This window comes from Haliotis asinina, chromosome 13 (genome assembly GCF_037392515.1).
Source record: "Haliotis asinina isolate JCU_RB_2024 chromosome 13, JCU_Hal_asi_v2, whole genome shotgun sequence".
Taxonomy (NCBI): domain Eukaryota; kingdom Metazoa; phylum Mollusca; class Gastropoda; order Lepetellida; family Haliotidae; genus Haliotis; species Haliotis asinina.
Window position 1 is genome coordinate 27,701,169 of NC_090292.1, and position 16,660 is coordinate 27,717,828.

At 40.1% G+C, this 16,660-nt stretch overlaps 1 protein-coding gene across 1 annotated transcript in view; it reads right to left on the reverse strand.

Annotated features, from left to right (window-relative positions):
* LOC137259779 (atrial natriuretic peptide receptor 1-like) overlaps positions 1 to 16,660 on the reverse strand; it is a 97,535-nt gene that overhangs the window by 59,405 nt on the left and 21,470 nt on the right. The window lies entirely within an intron of this gene.

Sequence of the window (16,660 nt, forward strand, 5' to 3'; positions counted from 1 at the left end):
GGTATCGCAGCCATGGACATCACCGAGATGAGGGAATGATGCAGAATGATACAGATGTTGATGAGTGACCTGGTTACGTCTTTCTAGGGGGACAATTCAACAGTTTTAAAGTTTCTATTTAGTTTCTTGAAATCTCCAGCATGAGACAAAAGCGACTAAACGTTTGAGGGCTCCGTGCCAAAATCTCTGCTGAAGGCAAACCCGACTGTACAATTCGGACTGTGGTATTAGTATCTTCTTGCTTGTGTGTTTGCACTCAGCAGTGTTGATAAAAAGACACAGTCATCAATATCTTCCGCATTATCTACAATTTAAATTTGCGGGGGCCAAAAATGGTCGTAAATAATGGAGTCTCGAATAAAAATTTGTATTGTGAGATATAATGACAGAGTATGTGTTCAAGAATCAAATGATGACTAAAAGGGTTAGCATGTCGCGCTCCAGCGGTAGCACCCTCCATAAACGCATACAAATGCTAGTCCGGTGTAAACGTGTAACTGAAGTAAGGACTATAGGACAAAGCCCCACTATTAAACAACACAGTCGTGTATGCATGTGCTTGGTTGGCTGGTTGGTAATTGTTGTATAACGCCTCACACATCAATATTCAAGCTAATATGTAAATTATCCGATCTGGACCAGACAATCCAATGATCAGCATTATCACTGAGCTACGCAAATGGGATGCGATGGCAAGTATGAATCAGGCCAGTGAGCCTGCAAGTGAAGAGGAGAACAATTCTTGCCATTGAACATTAGTTCCTAAAATATCAGTTTGACAGTTTAACAGTAATCAAACATACTTATTTGACAAACAAAAGTACTATAATTTTCTCCAATCCTAATGGTCGTGTTTCCAAGTTTGCCAATATGAAATACATAATTAAGACAAAAATGGGTGAAAAGTCACCACGAAATTAATACTAAACTCAAATTAACAAAAATCACAAAGCCTGTTTGAAATCAAAGAGATGTTATCAAACTAATTAATGATATAATTAACAAAAAGCTATTGTCTTTGCATTAATGGATAATCCATTTTTGAGAAATAAGACAGGGAATCGTCATTTTGTTAATCACTATCTGTGGCATTAGCAGAACGATGTCACGAAATGAACACACGGGTATACAGTACACCTGTTTGATGTATATTGTGTCTGGGAAGAGAAAGTTCATTATGAACACGCTAAATGTCAAACTGTAAAGTAAACAGAATTTAATCAAATCACAAGAGATTTAAAAGTTCGCTAACTTTGATAAATCACGTTGAACAGTGACTGAAACTGCTCCCCTGTATTACTGAATGAAACGGTGTTTTAAGATATCGAAATTACTTGTAATGTGCATCTTTCATAAACATAATGTTTATATAAAAATAAATGAAAACTGAAACTGACTGTAGGTTAATAAGAAGAACGCTATTTTAAGGCATTTATATTACGCAGACAGAACATAAGTGCATATTGCCTGTAATTTGTCAAATGAAAGGCAGTGAAATGTTAAACCAGACCTCCAAGAGTCAAATATACTGGACAATAATAGCTATGTATGTTTGTAAAATCTGAAATAATTAAAAATGATTTATTTACGATATTTATTATAAAACACCAGTCATGAAAAAATATCCCTAAAAAATTATCCCTAAAGTATTTTGTCAGTTTTGTCTAGTATATATATATACCGTTCAGCGCTTGAGAAGGAAACTTTGATATTTGACGCCTAATACATTAAAAGCATCCGAGGTATTTCCTTGTGATGCCCTGCGTTATGTGTTATCGTGTATATAAAGATGTACACCGGACTAGCCCTTGCAGGTGGGATTGGCTGGAGAACTCTAACCTGCCCGCAAGCTCCAAGCATCATTCATTTTTTCTACTGATTATAATACTCATGGTCGTGGCATAATCGAAAACATACAGACGTAAACAAACAAAGAAAGAAGTACATGCTAATGATATGGTCCGAATTGTACAATTGACTAGCCTTAGGGCATTTCGTATAAATGGACCCGAGAAGGTCCGGGTTCGAACTGTCTTCAGCATGCCAGGCTGGTCGAAAGAGGCCACTAATGGAGTCGGGGGTGTTGGCTCGCTGACTTGGTTGACATGCACCATCGTATCCCAGTTGCGCAGATCGATGCTCATGCCGTTGATCACTGGACTGGCTGGTCCAGACTTGATTATTTACACCCCATCCCCACAGACAGTGGCCAATAAATCAGACCCTAGCATCTAGTTTTACATATTTGTTACTATTGAGTACTGACTGGTTTATGGATGTCGAGAGATAATTAATTGTACATAAATATGTAAAAGTAAATATTTGAAAATATTGGCATTTTACGTTTAGCATAGTCAGATACAGGTGTCTGGTGTCCCCCGTCCCTGTTGTTGCGGGTATATTGCTAATACGGCGTGAAACAAATGTCACTCACTCACTGTTACACACAGTTGGTACCAAAGAGGATTAAATACTGCGTCATGCTTTTGAAACGATCCCCCGAAAACCCAATAACAACGGGCGCAATGTGTCTATGTACAACACAAAGAGGGGAGACGAATTGCCACTTAGCATCAAAACGCAGATAAGATACAGACGGAAATAAGACCCAGGCGTAATTTGTGTACATCTCTCGTTAAAATCAGTAACCAAAGCAAGCATATCTGTGCTCGTGGATCTGTAACTAAAAACACATTTTGCCTCAATCAAATGTTTTTCACAGATATATTCTCATCAACGTCCTACATAGTGTTTGATCTCAATGATATTGTCCATCACACGCTTTGCCATTTCGACGGGTAGATAAATATGATATGGGGAATGCATAGCGTTTCGTTGCGTGGTGTAGTTGATATTGATGGCTTGGTAGCTTCATGACGTCATTGTATATCGTTCCACTGTCACTGAAAGACTTCTTTTTGTGATTAATAAATAAAAGTGAGTGGGTTTGGCTTTAAGTCGCTTTTAGCAACAACCTGACAATATCACGGCGGGGGCACCGGAAACGGGCTTCACACATTGTACCCATGTAGGGAATCGAACCCTGAGACTTGTAGAGATGAGCGGTCTTTAACCACTAGACTACCCCACCCCGTCTATTAACTAAGAAAGAGATCAACAAGGGTAGCTAATTCCATTCGATCGCTCAAGATTAAAGTTCGTAAGATCGATAAACAGAAACATCCTTAACCAAAAGCGATATGTTCAAAATAAAAACAAGGAGTTGTTTTTCACCGGATAGAGTGTTGAAATTTTCAAAGCACGTTTTGACCCCAAGATATCTGGGATATTTTTCTCATACTTCATTCCAATATGGAGCAGGACAACATTAGCCAGCTTGCAGGTATATTGCTTACTCGAAAGCAAATATATCGATATATTTAATCGATATATCGATGGCCGAAACATTATGAGCAATTGTTCCTGTCATTGTGACTGGGAGCACATAGGACACTGTCTTCCTTCTAGCATGAGCTTTGTGAAGAACTTTGATAAGCTACATGTGATCATGACTGTCACTGGAAGTTCAAAAGATCATCTCAATGGCAGCGGAGCCACCATATGTTGTTGAGAACGTGTTGCCGAGTAGGGTGAGTTGAGTGAGTGAGCGAGAGAGACTACTATACATTGAACTTAGATTTGACTAGCTAGTTTAAACGGTGTTAAATTATGATGGAAATAGTCCCTGAAACACTCAGTCTGATAGCTGAAACATATTTGACACTGGTATAAAATGTATCACCGTGCAAAAACTACTTCATTTCTCTGATTACAAGCCACTATAAAAATGTCCGTGTAAGTCAAACGCCTTGAAGTAAAACCCCAGTCATAACTATTCCTTTTACTGTTATAATTGTGCGGTTGTGCCATGGTTCTTATAACGAGAACGCAATTATCTACGTCCATTTTCTTTTACTTATAAATGTGTTCAACTTTACTTTCTTTTGTCAGGGAGCTTCGTTCAAAGATCAGATGGCACGCAGTCATTAAGAAAGTTTTCGTCGACTTTTAAAACTCCTAACCTCCAGGCTATGAAATGATAGCAAATAGTTTCTTATCAAACCCTACCTCTATTAAACGCTCGTTATATGTTTCTCATAAAACGTAAGCCTATTTGCAAGCATGTTCTTGATTGAATGAGTTTTGAGGTAAGCATGAGCTTTAAATACCGTATTACCATGGTTTCATTTGCTGCCTGAGCCGGTAATTGCAGAGATAGGCTGTTAAGTCAACCTTCTTGGTCCAAGCTAATAGGCCACGGCTGTTGTAATGTGCTACTACTTTCGTGTTAACTAGCTTTCATGCTGAATCGACCGTCAACCCTCCGTGGGTCTTTGCTAAAGCGAGTTTTTATAGACCAGGGATTCGCTTGATTGGTGGGTTTGTTTTAAGAGTGTAACGTCTGGCTAATAAGGTACGTCGTGCCTGCATTTGTCACTCGTCTGTTCATGGTCTTGTGTTAACGAAGACACTGAAAAGCTTTTCCCAAAAGATGTTTTAGACGGGCACTTGCACAAAGTTCATGCCCAACGTCTTCTTGTTAGCGCCAATTTAGCAATTTGCGACAACCATGGGAATTACACAGGAAGGGAATTGCTTGTCCACATTTCTAAGAAGCAGCACTGCAAGATCCAGAAAAATACCAGGAACAAAACCAACTGTTGCTTCACGTGATAACGAATTATGATCTTTTGGGGTTGACAGTACATGCACTAAGGAATTAGTGCAATTTCCTTTTCCCCCGTTTCACTCAGTTGTTATGAGCGTCGCGTCTTCATATGCATTGAGTGTCATGGCAAACACACCATGACAACTTGAAGATGAATTCAAGCGAAAAAGCAATTATCTTAAAGACCAGTCTCACACACGGGACATATTCAGGCAACATAATTATGTCCACTAGCGGGAGACTTTTGGCATACAGTGTTATTGTTGGTGACAGAATTTTCGATTCTCTCGAACAGAAACTGTCTCAAATACTATATAATTTCCCAAACCGCGGAAACCGAGAAAACCAAACATTTAATCGTAGTAGTCATCAAGAAGATGTTAGGGGATTATAACTTAGACGACCTCCCTTCATTGCATTGTCATTCATCAAGTAGTGATCTTGATGATGGCCAGCAATTGGTGACGTCATACGCATTGACATTAGACTCCTGTGGCCAACGTGATCTTGACCTCGATGGTCAAGAATATATAAGGTGATACGTCTTACCGTCTTATCTGTATCTTTCCATTACACTCCAGTGGGCAATGTGAGAGGTTCTGATACATGTTTCAATTACCGATATTGTCAGATTGTCACTATACACAAGGGGAGTCCCACGTGACCTTGACGAGGGAAACGAATGGCTTTCATGCGACCTCTATATAAACAGGAAAATGGTCCTCATAAACTGTAGCTTTAGTCTCGTTAATCTTTGCATCGACAGAATACCGTTTGATCCACATTCTTCTTTGGTGGTGCGTGTTGAATCTTGAGATTCCTACTTAGCAGTGGCGTTGTTCCTGGCCTCATTTATTTTGTAATTGACATGAGTTACTTCAGTCTTCCCAAAGAAACATGTAGAGATAGGGCTGTTTTGGGCCTACTGGGAAAATCAAAGTAACCAGAAACAAAAATAACAGTTAATTATTTTTCCTTTCATCTGCACCTGAGTTTTATCCTCTGGCATCACCAAGAAGGGCATACAGGGAAATCCAAAAACTAACAACCTGTATATACTGCTTGCATAAACCGATATATTTGTCATCTGACATATTCAATTAGAGGCTACAGAAGACATCTAAGTATACAAGAACAAAAAAAATAACAATTTGCCACTCTTGTCTTTCATGTACTCATGTGTTCTGTCATCTGAGAGATCCAGTAGGGGCTACAGGAAACATGAAAGTATACAAGAACAAAAACAAATAAATTTACCATTGTTGCCTTTCATGTAGTAATATGTTCTGTCATCTCAGATATCAAAGTAGGGGCTTCTGGATGGTTCAAAGTGTACAAGAACGAAAAATAACAATTTGCCAGTTTTGCCTGTCATGCACTCACGTGTTCTGTCATCTGCATTGTTACATCCACCACCACCCCCCAACCCCCCAAAATAAATAAATAAATAAATAAATAAATAAATAAATAAATAAATAAATAAATAAATAAATAAATAAATAAATAAATAAATAAAAAGACAAAAAAAACCTCAAAAAGCCAACAAATTGCCTCGGTCTTATTCTTTCATGTCCTTATATGTTTCATCATCTGGCATCAACAATTTAGACTTGGGTGGGGGCGGGGTTGGGGGTGGAGATTTACAAGAACAAAAACAGGCAATTTGTGTTTCCCTTGATCATTGGAAGTCATTCGCAACGGCACATCGGATACAATCTCAGCTCCCTTGGGACTCCCAAGTCTTGCTGCCTCTAGGCGCAACGAGTTCATGTGTCTTTGCCATCCTGACGAGGTACCCAGTCACAGCTGGGTGGACACTAGTCACAACACTTTGTCCAAGTTTCATGCACGATGCTGTACCCGCAACTAAGTGCTTACACGTATTCATGTGGCAACTATCTGGTGATTTACCAACGGATTCGTGGGCTCTTTTAGGTTCACAAGCTTGTACATTGTACAGTAAAGACTGCGACTTAACTGAAGTCAAAGATGACACCTAGGTCATAGGCGGTCATAGTTCTTGTGAGTTTACCCAGAAGAATGGAACATCTATTTCTTACACCAGACCATCGGGCTGGCTAGCTGTAAGTATAGACCGGCCGTCAGAAATCTATCCCGTCTTGGGCCGTCGGATGGGCTTTATTTCACACACTGGTACACAACTGTACTACACACATGTGTTTTGTCGTCGGCATAACCAACTTTATATCGCGTCAACTTCTGTATAATGACTCGACACACTGTTATGACAGATCATTTGGACACTGTAAAGAGTCGGGATATTTTCCGAAGCGTCCTGTTTATATTATTAGAAAAGGTGGCATCCATGATATCTCTCCTTTACATGCAATTATTGATAACAACAATGCTTTCTGCGTAATTTCCACTCATAACGTGGATTATGTATGACATGGTTCTTCTAAGTCATAATCCTCCAGGATGATTTAAGGAACAATGTCATCAGCAGCCATTTACATTGTGGACAAATGTAGATCAATAGTTGCGTGCCTTACTTGAGCCAGGATTCGGTGTTTTTAAATAGGAACTGGACGGATTACGATCTAGCTGCTGTGAGTACCATAATCACATGTACACGTATTAGTAACGAGAACAACGAGGATCATCCTACAAGCAGCTAATCTGACCTTGGGGAGTGAGTTATGGATGTGTCATGCCGAAGATTATTTGACAAGGGACAGATAAAAACTAATTACTAGTAATTGAATGCAGGATATGAGATATTACTCACGAGTGTGCAACTGTGTTTATTTCAGTGAAAGGGCCACCGGCCCATTATACGGGTACATAGATAACAACATGATGTACAGTCGAACCCCGTTTACTCGGACCCCACATATCCGGAAACCCCGCCTTCCGGACGTTCATTAATTGTACTCGCTTAACCGGACCCCGCGTTTCCGAACCCGGACGGCGAATTTTCGAACCATTCTCATGAAAAATGATCGAATTATCCGGATCATGTATATGAGACGATGATGAGCCGTAATACGAACCACATTGCATCAATTCAATCAAGAAATTGTGAACGTTTCTTAGCTGCTAGAAATACATATTTAGCTACATCAGTAATAATAGATGCATTTTTAGATGAGAACAGTTGTACAAACTTATGGAAAGATGCAGAAGAGTAATGATACTTTGGAAGCATGACCTGACGTAGATTATTATAAAAGTTACATTCAATGCAGAAGTGGTATTCAGGCTCGATAGTGGGTACAATACAAAAATCATGGCGACAAGGAGCGGAAAAAGACGTAATTACTAATGCCATGTAGGATATGATCTATAATCACGAGTTGTCGCTGTGAGAATGAGAACGAAGGCGGTATTACCTCCTTACTCTATATGCTATCTCAGGACGAGGGTCCATTGCTTGATGAGTTTGCTGGCATGTCGTTTGACGCCGCACTGAGTAGCATTATATGCAGTTATTTGACGGCGAAGCTATAAGTACTCGAGTCTGGTCCAGAAAGCCCAGTGATCAACAATCATGAACGTCGATCTACGAAACTGGGATACGGAGTCGTGTGAAACAAGTCACAGGGGCTGATCAGTTGACAAAACAATCCAGTGATCAACATCATGAACATCGATCTACGCAAATGGGATACGATGTCGTGTCAACCAAGCCGCCAATGCAGATCACCTGATCCCTTTAGTCGCCGTTTACGACCAGCATGAGTTGCCGAACGCTAGCTCTAACTCGGATCTTCATAGGAGTCAGACATAACCGTTGTCACAGACATGTGACGTCATCCCGCATCTTTCCAAAGATGCAGCAGCATAAAATCATATTGTTTCATTGCTTAATGATAATCTGCAACGACAGGATTCTTAGTGTTAAAGAATCCAGGATTCCATGACACTCGATCTCAATTAAGCATCCCGTAAGAACAATAATGTGTTATACCTTGACATAACTTTTACAACGCATCTCTGACAGGCAACCTCATGACGAAGTTGTATTTTGGTTTCTTTAGGATCTTGATACGTTGGACCATACAGTCAATATTGCCATACCCTTTTTTATCGCCATGGATACATGGGTTCGCCATTAGCATTAACGAATGCATGTTGCATTGTCAGTAAGTTGAATTAAAACAGGATCCTGTGATTAAAATGAACGCCCTTGAAGACGTCATCACACCGTGGTTGTTGAACGAATACATGTTGCATTGTCAGTAAGTTGAATTAAAACAGGATCCTGTGATTAAAATGAACGCCCTTGAAGACGTCATCACATCGTGGTTGTTGAACGAATACATGTTGCATTGTCAGTAAGTTGACTTAAGAAACAGGATCCGTTGATTAAAATGAACACCCTTGAAGACGACACCACACTGTGATTGTTAGTATCAACGATAGTCTGTCATGAAAAAAAACAAGACAATTCGCGCTTAAAACGGTAGAAATTCCTTTTTGGGAAGCATAAGAATCAATCTTTCATAACATCACCATTTACAGGGACATTTAGTTCATGCATATTCGCTTACCAGCATTGGAGACTTACACACCGTAAATGGCGCTGTGCTTTCAACCGATAAACAGATAGGCCGATGATTCCTCTCCGACTTTTCACTTTTATCATCAGCTAAAGGGAAGTTTTGTGTTGTTAATCGGATCACCTGATGATTCTTCTCCGACTTTTCACTTTTATCATCAGGTAAAGGGAAGTTTTGTGTTGTTAATCGGATCACCTGATGATTCTTCTCCGACTTTTCACTTTTATCATCAGGTAAAGGGAAGTTTTGTGTTGTTAATCGGATCACCTGATGTGCTGGGCGGTTTGTTTTTCTTTTATATTTGAACATATGAGATTTCACTTCTTGCAACACCTCAACGGACTGACTTGATTCAAAGTCATCGTCTTGCAATGTAGTGGTCTTTTGCATAGAACACAGGTCTCTAATTCGAGGAATGTTAGAACATCGGGCTCTGGCGAAGATGAGTGATCGCGTCTGGATGCTAGATTCCTCAGTTTGTAGACCTCTGTCCTTGCCCGCAATGAGTACTGAGTTTGGGTTTACGCTGTTCCCAGCAGCATTCCAACTATATGTCTGTGGCCTGTAAATAATCGACTCTGGACAAGACAACCCATTGACCAACAGCATAAACATCGTTCTGCGCAACTGGAAACCGATGACATGTGTCAAACCAGAGGCGACTTACCGGATCAGGTGGTCAGGTTCCCTGACTTAGTCGACACATGGCATCGGTTCCCACACGCGATGTTCATGCTGTTGATCACTGGATTACCGTGTTTACTTACAGACCTCCGTCTTATAGCTGGAATATTGCTGAGTGTGACTTAAAACTAAACTCACTCACTCATCTTCAGAACATTTGTGTTCTGTTGACTCGAGATGAATAATTATAATTAAATGGTTTACGACAGTAAGGGATCCCGGGAGGACTCAAACAAAGGTCAAAGCATGCCTAGTTATTACGCTTGAGACTGCCAAAAGAGACGAAGCGTGAAGAGTGAAGCGTGAAGAGTGAAGCGTGAAGAGTGAAGCGTGAAGAGTGAAGAGTGAAGCGTGAAGAGTGAAGCGTGAAGCGTGAAGAGTGAAGCGTGAAGCGTGAAGAGTGAAGCGTGAAGCGTGAAGAGTGAAGCGTGAAGAGTGAAGCGTGAAGCGTGAAGAGTGAAGCGTGAAGAGTGAAGCGTGAAGAGTGAAGAGTGAAGCGTGAAGAGTGAAGCGTGAAGCGTGAAGAGTGAAGAGTGAAGCGTGAAGCGTGAAGAGTGAAGCGTGAAGAGTGAAGCGTGAAGAGTGAAGCGTGAAGAGTGAAGAGTGAAGCGTGAAGCGTGAAGAGTGAAGCGTGAAGCGTGAAGAGTGAAGCGTGAAGAGTGAAGCGTTCTGGGCTCAATTATTGCTGCATTACTATTTTCGTCATTGCCTTTGATGGTATTTGTAGATGTGTGATTGATTTGAATATTCATGTGTATATATTGTTAATAACCTTAACTAGAATTCGCTGAGTATGCCGTGTAACCATGGAAGCGATGATATCCCGAATATCCTTTTCTCGAGTGACGAAATGACAGATCATATTTTCTGGTCACATGGAACATTCCATTTAAAATATATTATCAGTTTCTATTTAAAAATATTTTAAAAACCGTAATCCCCTTGATTACATTAAATTTGATAAACAAAATCCACAATACCCAAACTGAAAACTCACTTCACTTTTAAGCCACACAGATAAGAAGAAAGACACAACACATATTTGTATCAAATGCTATCATTTTATGTTCACTGTATCAATAAAATCAGTGTTTATGATACAATCCATCAAAACAAATCTTTCCGACTCAGCGTAAACTTCAAAACTCCACAAAAAGAACCTATAACACCCGTTTACCTAGAGTAAACGAGAAGTAAAAATTGAGAAAAAACTAAACCTTTCCGTATCAGCGTAAACTAAACTTCAAACCACCACAAAAAGAATTTTATAGACACGTTCGCTTATAGTAAACGAGAGAGAAATGAAACCGGGTGTCAAACAAGTGAAGTATGGGCACTTGTTCATAAATTGTCAGTTAAAACGCATTAATCTCGAAATTAGTCGTGGCCTTGACAAAACACAGCGAGGGACCGTCACACGGCTCTGACTTGGTGATCGAGTTGATGAGAATGACAATTTCTCTGCAGTGAACATACAAAATGTCCATCATTGAAATGAAAACATCACTTCTCTCAACCACACATTATCTAAGTATGTTATACCTACTGATAATTAATGCTACATACAAGCGCGAGTATGTAATCGTGCTGTATAGGCACAGGTACATGCATGTTATCGTATCTTAACTAAAGCCTCAAGGAGAATACAAAATGACATTAAATAAACAAACAAGTGAAGCCACTAAAATAATTTTAACCCATTGTGACCAGTGGGTGACGTATATTTGAAAAATGCCGGTATTCATTCCCTTACTCGATGCGATTCGCGGCACCGGGGTTAATACTCGAAATGAGAGTTTAGCGGCAACTGGTATATCTTTCGCGTGCGGCTTTCCAGGGCGCCATATATACAGCAATATACCAATGTATGGCTCTTTTGTTTTCATGGTCATTGTCGTTTTTCAATATCAGCGAAATGAATATGAATTCTATGTGGCCTAAAAATTGAAGCGATATTGTCAAACATGCTACAATAATAAACATGCAAGGCTCTGGTATGTTATATGAAATTCCACTGTGTAATGAACCTCTAGGGTAACACCTGCGTTGCTAATCAAAGCGGCACTCATCCGTAGCTTCACCCAGTCTAACATTGCAGCCAAGGCCTCGTTAGCTGCCGTTAGAGGGGATTTCCCGGGGGACGCTAACGAGCGTGACATGAGACTGGGCTATTGTCTACACGAACAGCGGACATACACTTTCAGAATACGTTCATGCGGATATAGGGATTCCAAAGGGCGTATCAGAGGTATTCCTAATTGTTCTAGTCTGATTTTAATAAAGTATCACAGCAGTGAAAGCAGTTTTGGGTGTCTGATGAGTGGATTGTATTATGACGAGTGAGTGAGTATCGTTTTACGCCGTCTCAAGCAATATTCCATCCATATCACGGCGGGGGACACCCGAAATGGGCTTCATATATTGAACGCATTTTGGGAATCGAATCCAGGCCTCCGCCTCAACGGGCGAACGCTTTAACCGTTACGCCACCCTACCTCTTGATAAAGAGTCAGTGATGTATTTTGTGCTCGAATCGTATTCTAAACAAACATCTTTTTGTTGTTTTTTTTAATAGTATATTGAGTGAGTAGGTGAATGAGTGAGTTCTGTCCTAACAAACCTAACAAAACCCATAATCGGAACAAACTGTTCACAGTGGTTGCAGTTTTCACGGAGTGGGTGAGTGAAGATTACTTTTGAAGACCTGACATATCGACATCATAACACTTTCTTTTTTGTTTCATACACCAAGCTGCAGCTGTTGTAGTCCCTACACATCGTCATTGTAAAATTACTAATTTTGACCAAAATTTGTGCTTACATCAGTCCTGCGGTTGCAGCCCTTATATATGCTTACTTAACAAATCTTTCGCCGTCAGTAGCTGTAATAACTAGCTTCTTTAACAATAATATGATGTTCTTGTCCACACAACTAGTTTCTTTAACAATACCATGATGTTCTTGTCCGTACAACTAGCTTCTTTAACAATAATATGATGTTCTTGTCCACACAACTAGCTTCTTTCACAATACCATGATGTTCTTGTCCGCACAACTAGCTTCTTTAACAATACCATGACGTTCTTGTCCGCACAACTAGCTTCTTTAACAATACCATGACGTTCTTGTCCGTACAACTAGCTTCTTTAACAATACCATGACGTTCTTGTCCGTACAACTAGCTTCTTTAACAATACCATGACGTTCTTGTCCGCACAACTAGCTTTAACAATAACATGATGTTCTTGTTCTTATATAATCACATTCACAAAGTCATGATTTGCTAGTCCTTACACATAGGCATTTTAACTATACCACGATGAAACAGTCCTTTCATATAGCCACTTTAACTATACCATGATGTAACAGTCTTTACACATAGCCATTCTAACTATACCACGATGTAGCAGCCATTACATACAGCCACTTTAACTATACCACGATGTAACAGTCATTACATACAGCCATTTTAACTATACCACGATGTAGCAGCCATTACATACACCCATTTTAACTATACCACGATGCAGCAGTCATTCCATACACCCATTTTAACTATACCACGATGCAGCAGTCATTCCATACAGCCACTTTAACTATACCACGATGTAGCAGCCATTACATACAGCCATCTTAATTATACTACGATGCAGCAGTCATTACATACAGCCACTCGTTCTGGTTCCTAACTTTGCTTGTTTATCTATACCTGGAAATTATAGTACTTAAATATAGTAGTAGTACTGCCATTTGCAACAAATACAAGCTGCAGAAGTCATCACATATTTATCAGTCCTCAAGTGCAATACGTTAACAGCACTAAAACAGTAGTCCTTTCATATAACTCTGCTAACAATGCCAACCTGTTGTCGCCGTTACATGTAGCCCCTTTTTCACTCCACGACAATTGTAGCGAAGCGAACACTGCTCATCAGACGATATGATTTTGACAAGTTACAGTTCGTTCTGCGTCATCAGATCCTGAAATCATTAGCCCGCATATTTGTCAGCGATTGGTTTCGTATGTGTTTGTGTTGCCCGTGTCACTGAAAGACCAGACTCGGGGAGCGGGCAATTGATTGCTGTGTGTGAGCACTGACATTTGGTGGCAGTCTTCTTTTGTTTTGTGCAAAGGTCGAGAGGAAGTTGTTTGCGAATGGTTACGATTGCTGCGAATTATTTCAGCTGAAATTAATAACGAAATTCACATCAACGCCATCATATCGATTTGAACATTTCAACATTAATTTTAATGGAACGCATCGTTGTTTTCACATAGTGGTGAGACTCCCATGTCTATTCATTACCTGGTTTGTATGCATTTCAACTGACATTTTGTTAAAATTCTAACACGCGCTGCAATGATGCAAAAACGGTACCAAGGTCGACCGTCAGTTTGCAGACATGCTACAAATGCTAAAAAAGATACAGCAAATGTTGGACCAACATATTATTACCAACGATGTCACAAAATCACATTCATTACGAGCACTTTCTTAAATCCGGGAATGATTAGAGAATACACCAAAACGTACATATTAAAGTAATGTATCCGAAGCAAAAGTTACATACCTTTCCCCCTTCCCCCCTCTCCCCCTCCCCCCCCACCCAAACCCCGACACACACAAGCGCGCGCGAAAATAAATAACTTAAAAATAAATAAATAAACACACAAAAATATAAATAAATAGCCGAAGACAGAAAAATTCATTACAATTAATGCTTTTTTAAAAGATATTCTTTGCCACTGACATTCATTCATCCTGCCGTCAGACAAGGACTTCAGGAGGGGTTTTATACAGTCGCCTGTGCGTAATGATATTTCGGTACGGAATTACACGAAAAATGGATTCCTAATTCCCCTGTATCTCGCAGTCCTTTCAGGAACGGTGAATAGCAAAATATCGCAAATCCGGCCAAGAAATTGATAAATAAACATGTCAGTTGCCGGCGGTACGGAATCCTCTCTAATGTTGCTCGCATTCTTCTCGGGAGTCCAAGGCCCGATTACTCCATCCTTTGCGGATGCAAGACTCAGGCTTTAAACATACCGTATTAAGACTGGGCGCGGCTCTTAAGATCTCCAGCCTTGTGTGAAGGTGTAAAACTTCAATGAATCTCACGATTTTCTGTCGATTGATGAAATAGTATTCCCTGTCGTCAGCTAAACCTTTTAGGGTCATATCTTTGAGTTTATTTCAACCTTAGTGATTAAGGGAGAGAGGGTAAGATGAACACAAAACTGTAAATAATTTAAGACTAGAACTCAAGTAGAACGTAGGCCACTGGTCCTTATTCTGTAAAGAGTGTGGACTGTTAAAGTTAAGGAATTGCATCGCACACTTTCAGCCACTGCTGCATCAGATTTGGGCAGATCCTAAAAGAATCCATTTTGGACAACTTTACCGAGGTCATGAATTGTTTGATCAAACAACTTTAGAGCAAAGAGTCGACACAGCAAAAATAGCTTGGTTTCCGCAGTGCGGAAACCTGATGGAAAGCGCGCCGAAACTTAAGTTTCCACCAAGAATCGAGTGAGTTTCCGTTCTTTTACACTGAGTTTCCGCAATGATGGAAATCTACAATTACCCACTTTCTAAGGGTTTCCGCACGGTATCCGGTACCCATTTTCAAACAGGTTTCCGGTGAGTTTCAGTTAACTTAGAGAATCCATCAGGTTTTCGCAGTGTTTCAGTTCCCAAGGTTCCGTCAGAGTTTCAGTTACAAACTGACTTCCATGCCTTACATCCTGAAACTGGAACCTAGCGGAAACCCACATTACCCAGTTTCCACCAGGAAACGGAAACCAAGTTATTTTTGCTGTGGCACGTCGTATGTGGTTGACGCGGAACATGCTCGATTGTACCTACAAATATGTGAAAACGTAACACCGGTGTCATGAGCCGCTGGCGTTATGTTGGAAATTAAAAGGAACATTGACTTTGAAACTTGGAACGTGTTGTCATTACGAGTAGTCAGTGATAGTTACGTAATAACACGCAGTTTCATCTACAGCTACAGATCAAGGATCTTTCCCCGTATAAATTCCGCACCCGAATTCGTCCATATAATGTAAAAGACAAGTCATGAATAATTGTGTTCATTTATGTGTTTATCCCAGGCGACTAACAGGATCTCGTGGTCAGACTCCCTGATTTTGTCGACACATGTCATCGTATCCCCAATGTGTATATCGATGCTCACGCTACTGGTCACTTGATTGCCTGGTCCAGAGACCGCTGTCATATGGCTGGTATAATGAGTCTGACATTAAACAAACAAACAAAAAGTCCCCTACTACAGATCGCATACTTTTGTTTCTTTGCTTGTTTGTTGGCTGGTTCTTTGAAGCAGCAAGAAGAAATATTGCTGTAAACTTCTGACTGCGGCGCTTAACAGCACTCACATGATAGAGTTCACCTAGCAGTGCAATGGAGTACAGACAATTACACCGTTCAATTATTAGTAAGAATCGGCGAGAACTTCATATCTGTGATATCACAGCATGCAAAAACGCTAGCATGATCTAATTAACCCACTCAGCAAGCTCACGTGATTTTCTTCTCCCAAAATAACTAGAAAAGAATTAAATGTTGACAAAAAATGGCCTGGCTTATAAAATTTTGATACTGATCGATAGTTGCGGGTTGATGGATAAAGGATTTATGATTATCACGTTCAAACCGGATTGGCTTTTTTCCCCCAAGTCCGACATGATGCTTTGAAGAAGCGAAAGAAAGCCGCTTGTCATGGCGTAATGCAAGAATTATATTAACATGCTGGA